This window comes from Schistocerca americana, chromosome 2 (assembly GCF_021461395.2).
Source record: "Schistocerca americana isolate TAMUIC-IGC-003095 chromosome 2, iqSchAmer2.1, whole genome shotgun sequence".
Lineage (NCBI taxonomy): Eukaryota > Metazoa > Arthropoda > Insecta > Orthoptera > Acrididae > Schistocerca > Schistocerca americana.
This window is the reverse complement of record NC_060120.1, coordinates 862,187,412-862,197,453: the sequence shown is the minus strand read 5'-3', so window position 1 is coordinate 862,197,453 and position 10,042 is coordinate 862,187,412. Positions and strand designations below refer to the sequence as shown.

The 10,042-nt window shown below is 44.9% G+C and overlaps 1 pseudogene; it reads right to left on the bottom strand.

The window, feature by feature from the left end:
- Positions 1-2,600: 2,600 nt before the first annotated feature.
- On the bottom strand, positions 2,601-2,718 carry LOC124597028 (annotated as a pseudogene).
- Between the last annotated feature and the right edge of the window lie 7,324 nt (positions 2,719-10,042).

Below are 10,042 nucleotides of genomic sequence, written 5' to 3'. Positions count from 1 at the left end.
CATAGAGCCATGTCCATCAGCATTTCTAATTAGTATCGTCCTTTTTCTTTTAAAATTTTTGTAGGGAGGTTACACTTGGCTCCACATTTCTATTAAGTATTGTCAATTTTCTTTCTTTTAAAATTACGGTGGGGAGGTTACAACGATTTAGTGAGGTTTCTCTGACAACCCAGCCGGATAGCCGCAGATGTTAGCGCGCCCCTTTCGGGATCGGCCAGATACACGGCCACGCATCGAATGCTCTCTGCGGATTAGCGACATGGGCCGGTGTGCCGGGCAGCCTGGACGTGGTTTCCAGGCGGTTTCTCACATCCGACTAGGTGAACATCGGGCTGGCACCCATGTCCCGCCTCAGTTACACGATTTGCAAACATTTAGAAAACAGGGATAAGACCACACGCAGACCGTTGGGGTTCACATATTCCGCCCGAAGCGGCAAAGGGGTAGCGACAGGAGGGGGGCATCCGGTCAATATCTAACTTTAACACCATACCAAACCTGATAGTAACCTTTGCGACCCCGAGCAGGTAGGGGATAAAAGAAGAAGAAGATGAAGATGAAGAATGAGGTTTCACTGTACAACAGCTCGCCTTATCTCTAGACGAAGCGGCCACAGTGTCGTTTCGGCAACGAGAAAAAGAAAGCCTGCTAAAGTTTTCGGTCGTTGTGGAATATACTTATCTATACATGGTAATTCGAAGGAGCTGCATCCGAGCTTAGGTATTTTCATCGGTAGAACTAAATGAGCGCTGAAGATAGAACACAGGAATTATCTTCATCTGTTCTTCGCTTTTTTTCTTTATCACACCTTTCGTTCCATTACGACCGACGGTTAACGGCCCCGGACCTCATTAACATTCTGTAACACCGAATTCCTCCGACGAATGGCGTGACCTTGGCACAGTTTCAGAGACTTTGAACCCCTGTTTTGTTGTTGTCTTTCCCTGTGACTAAGAAATGAGACAAAGATAGCAGCGCCTTACTGCTCACTTCACACAAGTGGACTATGCTGAAACAAAAAATCGAGTTATGCAACCTTCAATGATAACATTGGAAATGCACACAACTTGTAAAAACTGCCAATGACATCCTTTGCATCAATGGTATTGTTTAATTGTGAACCACAGCAACAACTACTGTCGCTCATTCTTTAGAACAGACTCCCTGTTATGTGGTGTTGTAACTTCATCTTGAAGACGAAAATTATGAGGATTAGGGCTATGAGCGTCTCCTATTCACGTAACTGGGGAAGCTTTATAATTTTGCCCCATTTATGACAGCTACAGCTGGTTAATGAAAATGATAAAACTTTCAAACACTTTGTGTACAGCCATTTGTCTAACACTGCTAATGGTAGTAATGTTGCTGTTGTCGTCTTCAGTCCGAAGACTGATTTGACGCAGCTCTCCATCAAACTTCTATCCTTTGCAAATCCCTTCACATCTGCATAATTACTGCAATCCACATTTTGAACTTTGAACTTGCTCAATGTAATCGACATTTAGTTCCCCTGCCGCTGCCCCCCCCCCCCCCCCCCCCCCCGACTCACAAACTCACACACACACACACGACACACATTCACACATACGCGCACGCTATTTCCTTCCATTACCAAATTAAGTAATACTTGAAGCCTTAAGGTGTGTCCCATCAATCTATCCATTTTTTAAAATTTCTGGCACATAGATCTTTTGTCTCCAATTCAACTCATTACCTCTTCATCGGTTATCCTGTCTCTCAAACTTACGTTCAGCATCCTTCTGTAGCATTACGCTGCAAAAGCTTCCATACTCTTCTTGCCTGCACTGTTAATCGTCTATGTTCCACTTTTGTACACGGCTGCATTCAAGATAAATGTTTTGTGAAAAGGCATCCTAACACTTAAGTTTATATTCAGTATTAACATTTATATTCGGTGTTAACATTTCTCTTTTTAAGGATAAGGTAACGATGGGAAAGGTAATAAGAAGTACACTATAGTGGCACCTGAAGCAAAAGATAAAAGAGAAAATTGTCCCTTCAACTACGTCTACACTGTACAAAAACTGTGTTTCTTATTATCATCGTCATCATCATCATCATAATGTTCATCATCATCTATTTTACATTCACTTCTTGATAAAGATCCTGGACTTTTGTATGCAGTACTATCAGCTGCACACATTCATGTTACTCGTTTCTAATGTCGTCAATGCATCTCCCATTACATTGCCGACATGTATTAGAAGCCCATGCCACTATGTAACAAAATAAAACTGGTAATACATATATATCCTTTCCTGTCGCTTCTAAATCTTTTGATATAAAAGCTGTTACTTACAAGAAGACTACACAGCAATCGGATTTTTGCAATTGTTTTACGTTTATGGTACGTGAAGTTCAGAACTCAAATATCAGTCTAGCAAAGTAGTTGAGGCCCAACGGTACCGACCGGCCGACGTGTCATCCTCAGCCCATAGGCGTCACTGGATGCAGCTATGGAGGGGCAAGTGGTCAGCACATCGCTCTCCCAGCCGTATGTCAGTTACCGAGACTGGAGCCGCTACTTCTCAAATCAAGTAGCTCCTCAGTTGCCTCACAAGGGCTGTGTGCACTACGTTTGCCAACAGCGCTCGGCAGACCGGATGGTCACCCATCCAAGTGCTAGCCCAGCCCGACAGCGCTTAACTCCGGTGATCTGACGGGAACTGGTGTTACTACTGCGGCAAGGCCGTTGACACCCGTAAGTTCAGATCTCTTCAACGTCCACCTTTGAGAGGTAAAATCCTAGTTGGAAACCACAGCTCTGGTCTATATGATGTGTTTGTTCGGACTGACCGAGTGGCGTTAGGCAGTGGGTAGGACACTGGAGGAGGACGGTTCAAATCGGAGCTTCCATTGCATTGGGCGAAAACTCATTCACGGCTGCAGGCTGAATCCACGCAATTCTAGCGAAGCAAATTTCGCTGTTTACTGCTCCGAAAATATTCTCGGAAATGGGTACTAGCGGATCCAGATTTCTCCTCGACGCTGCTGCACTATTAAACCTATGTACGTAAAGATTGCCAGTCTCACTTTGACACCAGTAATACTGTCCTCCTTGCAATCCACCCACCTTGCAATCCACCCACCATCGAAAGGATTCTCAGACCCGCCCGCCTGATGTAAAACACACCGCAGTCACTATACCGTTCGCAGCTGGTTTCTAGCAACTAGCACTGGTAATTCCATCCCCAACAAAGGAGAATGACAGTTCAAATAAAAAAACAACAAATGAAAAACAAATCTCCACATTTCTAGCTCCGTTTCGTCCATTAAAACTCTTTGCAGCCAGCCAACTGCGCTACGATCTGATATGAGACATCTGCCCACCAAGCACGTGTTTCTTCACTAAAATTGCAACCCTCGTCCAGAACACCAGAAAATGCCTATGGAGGAAACAAAAAAAATGAAGCTGAGCACATATACTAGTGGTGCTGGTGTATGAAATCAGTTTGCTGATTTCCACATATTTAAAAATATATGTGTATTTAATGATAGCCGGCCGCTGTGGCCGAGGTGTTCTAGGCACTACAGTCTGGAACCGCGCGACCGCTACGGTCGCAGGTTCGAATCCTGCGTCGGGCATGGATGTGTGTAATGTCCTTAGGTTAGTTAGGTTTAATTAGTTCTAAGTTCTAGGCAACTGATGACCTCAGAAGTTAAGTCGCATAGTGCTCAGAGACATTTGAACCATTTGAATTATGATACTTAAAAACACCTTGTTTGCCTTAACTGCAAGGAACCAGGGCTTGGAAGCAATGCTTGGTCATAATAATTCCTTTTATTTTGTATCGATGATTTATATTCGTTTTCCCATTGCATCTCACTCGTCTATACAACGTAGTCATTGGGTCGGATGATAAAAAAAATCTTTCTAAAAGTGCCACTTTGAGCGGCGGTCTTCGCTAATTCAGCGGCTATTTCAATGTATACTATCTGATCAAAAGTATCCGTACACCCCTGCGCAACTCGGAATTGACCACTAAATGTCACTATTATTATTATTATTAGTAGTAGTAGTGGTAGTAGTAGTAGTGGATGGATGGATGAAGAGTGTTTTAAGGGCGCACGACGGAAATGTCTTTATAGCCCGCTCAGTAACAGATTGAGACGGGTGTCAAGAAAAGACTCAGAACAGTAAGATAAAAGAGAACGTAAAACACAGGTAACAAGCTTGGAAAAATATGTGCCTACCCACACCGAAGCGTGGGACGAAGCATGCCGTCAGCAGTAAAACATGGACAACACAGGAAGAAAGTGGTAGAGGGAGCTGAAACAATATAGCAGATGGAAGTGGCTGGCTGACCGCAAGGAAAAAAGTGAGGAGTCAGCCACTTTGCAATACACTAAAACCTCCAGCCTAAAAGTTTAGGCCAGAGTCCAGACACATCACAAAACCTTAAAACCCTAGACACACACATCTCATTATTAGCTAAAACACAGGCAGATCCCCATCAACTTGTGCTTCTGCCCTTGCATCGCAGTATAAAATGCAGTCTGTTAAAATGTGCCGGACAGAGATGTGCACACCACAAGCATCACAAAACGGGGGATCCTCCCGCCGTAATAGAAAGCTATGTATGAGAGGACAGTGCCCGATCCGAAGACGCTTGAGGGTCACTTCTTCCCGCCTGAGCACCCGCCAGGAGGTACGGCACGGCCGAGTTGTTGACTTCACCAACCGCAGTTTGTTGGCCGTCACCGCCAGCCATTCTTCCTCCCACAACTCAAAATGGCTCTGAGCACTATGGGACTTAACATCTGAGGTCATCAGTCCCCTAGAACTTAGAACTACTTAAACCTAACTAACCTAAGGACAACACACACATCCATGCCCGAGGCAGGATTCGAACCTGCGACCGTAGCAGTCGCGCGGTTCCGGCTGCGCGCCTAGAACCGCTAGACCACCGCGGCCGGCCTCCCACAACTCCATGCACTTCTTGTGGAGTGCAGAAATGACAGACTGTATGGGGATAGGACACTGGACCACATTCTGCTCTCTGCAGGCCTCCTTGGCAGCCCGATCGGCCTGTTCATTGCCCCATATTCCTACATGACCAGGCACCCAGCAGAAGGACACCTCCTTACCCCGCCGTTGGAGCAAGTACAGTTGGTCATATATCAGCTGGACCATATCCTCAGTTGGGTACAGATTCTGCAATCATTGTAAGACACTAAGAGAATCGGAGCAGAGGAGAAATCGATTGCCCCGAGCACGATTCATCCGCTCCAGTGCCTTCAGGATCGCGTGGAGCTCCGCTGCGGAAACGGTATATTCATCAAGGAGTAGTAGCAGTAGTAGTAGAAATAGTTATGGTGATCGGAGATAGTACTGTATACGAAAAAATTAAGTATTAATGTATATTACATAATTTCAGTACAGCCCGTGTTTAAATTATGGGTAACAAATGAAATGGAATAAATAAAATCCTAGTTGTCACGACAGGCTGCTCCACCAGTATAAAAGGAGGCGGAGAGTATTATACTGTCAGCAGAGAAGCAGTAAACAGCAGAATGGGTCGGTCGGGACAGCTCAGAGACTTCGCATGTGGACTAGTCACCGGATGTCACCCGAATAACTGTTCCATCAAGAACTTTTCAAGCCTTCTACAGTTGCCCAAGCAGACTGTTGGTGATATGATAATGAAGTGGAAACGCGCAGGAACAACGACAGTCAAACCAGGCAGACTTCCTGTACCGACGGAGAGGGACCGTCGAGCACCAGTTTGTGACACTTGTACGGAGAGGGAATGTGTTGACATTTGCACGGAGCCCAGGACATTGTAGGTAACGGACAGGGTGTTCCAGAAATAGGATACACCGGCCTGTCCGCAGCTATCTGCTGCGTATTCTGGAGAAGGCCAAAGCCCATTTCCTGCACAAAGTTCCCTGTCCCCGCCCAAGTTCGGAGTGTGCGTGGCTTTTTCGTACTACAGTGGTCTTCTGACGGCAGTTTAGTCCTGAGATAACAAAGTTCACTTAAACCAGCAAACGGAAGCTTCTACTCATTTACAACGGGCACCAGTATGTAGTAGACTATACAAACAAACAAAAAGTGACTTACTCCTGTTGCAAAACTTTTAAAAGAATAAATGCAAATGAAAAAAATGGTTCAAATGGCTCTGAGCACTATGGGACTTAACATCTGTGGTCATCAGTCCCCTAGAACTTAGAACTACTTAAACCTAACTAACCTAAGGACATCACACACATCCATGCCCGAGGCAGGATTCGAACCTGCGACCGTCGCAGTCGCGCGGTTCCGGACTGAGCGCCTAGAACCGCTAGACCACCGCGCCCGGCAAATGCAAATGAAGGATGTCCAAATAAAATAACTCAGTTGTAGGGGAAGGGAGGCATTTTTCTATTCCACTGAAGTGGCAAATGAAGTACTAAAACGTTTTGTCAGCGCAAAGAAGCGGACAAAAGAAACAGAGGCTACAGTATCGTCAGTTTACGCTGAAGAATTAGTGCAGCACTTCAGTCAAGGCTACGACTGAGTAACGTCGTTGCCGTCATGCCGAAGTGCGAAATTGACGTTACATCGAATTAGGTGGAAATATCTAAGAACTACACAAAATCTCAACTAGTCTGGAGGAATATTCTTCGAAGAAAATAATTTACTGATGAATGATAGTAGCAATTCTTCACTTGCAATTCATAACAAGGGACCGAATAACAAAATATTGGCATTTGCCAGCGAAAAGAGAAAAGGATGTTTACTAAACTGCGAATCATTCTTCGTGGATGGAACTTTCAAGAGTTCCAGCAAACAGTGTGGGCAGTTGTTTATACTCCACGCCGACCTTGATAGTTCTTGGGAGGAAACAAACACCATTTCAGTTTTTTACGTTTTACTACCAAATAAAAAGCGAGAGATACATCAACTTTTTTTAAAGCTACTGAAACTAACTGGATGGAACCCTGCACCTCTGATGATGCAGTTCGAAATTGCCATCGCTCAGGCAGCTAACAGTTTGTTTTCTGGAACAGAGATTGCTGGTTGCAGTTATCATTTGAATCTACTCGTATATAATTGAAAACAAGTTCAGTGTTGCGGCCTCGTTCCATCTTATAAGGAAAACGAGGAAATACGCTGTCACGTAAGTATGTATTCTGCTCTAGCACGTCTTCCCATGAAATGTTGGATGATGGTTTGCTGTGTATTCAGGAGAGCACGCCTGAAAACCGAAAGATTCAGGACTTATAACTATTTTGTGGACCAGTGGCTCGATAACGAACATATGCCAGGGCAGACGTGGAATTGCAGTGGAAGACGCCATCGCACTGAAAACGTCTCAGAAAGATGGAACCGAAGAAAAAATATATTAATATCAAAAATTTATCTGAGTATTTACTCATCATAAGGCTGCAACAGTCATAAGAAATACCTTGTTTCTCAATTAAGTTCAAATGGCTCTGAGCACTATGAGACTCAACTGCTGTGGTCATAAGTCCCCTAGAACTTAGAACTACTTAAACCTAACTAACCTAAGAACATCACACACATCCATGCCCGAGGCAGGATTCGAACCTGCGACCGTAGCGGTCGTGCGGTTCCAGGCTGTAGCGCCTTTAACCGCTCGGCCACTCCGGCCGGCTCTCAATTAAGTGGTCCCCTTTGTTTGCACCATCAAAATATTAAAAGAGATGTTGAATTTCATTGTCAGTTCTCATTAAAACAACTGTGTCAAAAATAAATTTGGCAGAAAACGCGTTAATGAGCCACTGTGAAGCGATACATGTGAGCGGGAGCCAGCTCGCACAAGGAGCTGTGCTGAACTGCTAGACTTTGTTCTGGTTTGGCGAATGCCTGGAGGACGTTAGCTACCATAAAGTGTAGTGCCAACAGTGAAGAATGGCGTAAGCGGTGTTATGTTCTGGAGATGTTTTTCATCGTGAGGGCGTAGCGCCCTTACTGTTCTCAAGAAAGCGGTAATTTTGGAAGAATATTAAGACATTTTATAGCAGTGTGTACTGTATGCAGTAGAGGAACAGTTCGCAGACGACGATGATAGCAGCATGACACTGCACCTTGTTATAAAGCAGCATCTGTGAGGCAACGGCCGGCCGCTGTGGCCGAGCGGTTCTAGGCCCTTCCGTCCGGAACCGCGCGACAGCTACGGCCGCAGGTTCGAATCCTGCCTCGGGCATGGATGTGTGTGATGTCCTTAGGTTAGTTAGGTTTACGTAGTCCTAAGTCTATGGGACTGATGAACTCAGATGTCAAGTCCCATCGAGCTCAGAGCCATTCGAACCATTTTGAGGCAACGATTGTGGACTACAACATTCCTTTAGGATGAGATACAAAGTCGATTTCGCTCCAGGTCCCAATGCCAAACATCACTGCCTTGGCTTGTTTCGGCTTTTGACGATGAATGGTCTGCTATTCATCCCGGACATTCAGACATTTCTTTCCAGGTGTCCCCAGCGGAGTTTAAGCCGTCAGAGACAAGGATGGACACACCGCGTATTAATATTAACTAACAGCTGTCCGATACTTTTGATGAGTGAGCCGTGGTGCCATTGAGTTAGTAAACTGTTCTGTCTGGCGCCACTGGCTTAGATGTATTGACTATCCCTCTTGCGGCCCCATTGCCAATATCTATGAGGTAGAGTTGGTGGCTTGTGTCCTAGGTTTTCACTTGCTATATACGTGGTTCGCTGGCCCGAGAGGGAAGCACGAAGTTTGCGGATTGGCAGTAACGTCGCGACAAGAGGTGGTCACGAGGTCCGAGTGGCCGAAGCCACGAGCTGCGGAAGGAGGGCTGCGCAGAGCGAAGATACCGGAGTACTTCACCGGGGTCAGCGTCAACTACAAGCAGCAGGCCGACATCCCGTCGATTGGCTGGCAACATTCGTGTCGGACGACCGCTCGTGGCTTTGCTGCCCTCCTCTACCTGACTTTCATCGGCACCACTCAGTAACCACTGCGACGCACCGTGGTTCCAGGGAACTGAGGAGGGGAGTAACATTCTGTAATCCTCGTGGTGATTTGTTTCATTGTCTACCTGCCCCCCCTTATTATTTTCTGGTTTCTATCCGTCCCTCAGAGTTTTACTCGGTCGGCTTTTTGGTCGTAAATATAGGCAGTAGTATTGTACTAAGACACTAGTTGTTTGAAAATTTGTCCCGCTATTATATTGCCTTTCCTTTCTGATTTGTACCTGATCATTAATGTTCTAGTTAATCAGCTCATGGTTGTAAATAAAGCCGGAACAGTTCTAGTCTACTAAGGCACAGGTTGCCGTTAAACAAAAGAGGGACCATGTGGTTAGATTTAGCTGTTAACCGGTTCAATTCTTTGACTGTAATTGCAATTTCTCAGTCATTAGTTATAATCTGAAGAACCTGTTGTACTTAACTGTTCGTTGCTGTGTTTGGAAGACCAGGTCATTGTTGGTGTATTTTAGCGGATCTTGTGGCTCCGCCGAGTGAGTTCTCTTATAATAAGTGTTCACACGTAGTGTTTTAAGAAGCTCCTTCAGAGCGGTCTTAATAGCTGACAATCAGTTTAACTTTGAAAATATTAACAGCCAACTGTCATCAGGGCTTTAGTCAAAATAAAATTGTCAGAAGGGACGGGTTGGGATCCAGTCTCACTTTGGTTTCCGATTGAAATTAAGAGGTTGGTTGCTTTTAAGTAAGACTTATCATTGTCATATTGTTTGCTAATCTGTTTAATCTTTAAGCACAAGTGTGCATCTTAACCCTGAACCTTTCGACATAAAGCTTTGAAATTAAAAGTTAAGTCATCTGTTTTGAGTAACTGAATCACTCTCGTCATCAGAGGTGCTTATATAGTTTTCATGTGTTGCAGAAGGGCATTTAATAAGAGAGACTGTGTCTAGCACGGTAGTAAACACCTCTGTTTGACCCGATAACGGGCGGGCTGCAGGTCCGGCCGTCTTGTAATCATTGTCATATTGTTTGCTGTTTTGTAAAACAGCAGTTCAGATTTCTTTTGCAAAGAATAAAACTTATTCAGGTTAAGATTTAAGTTCAAAAGATTTTTGCAAAT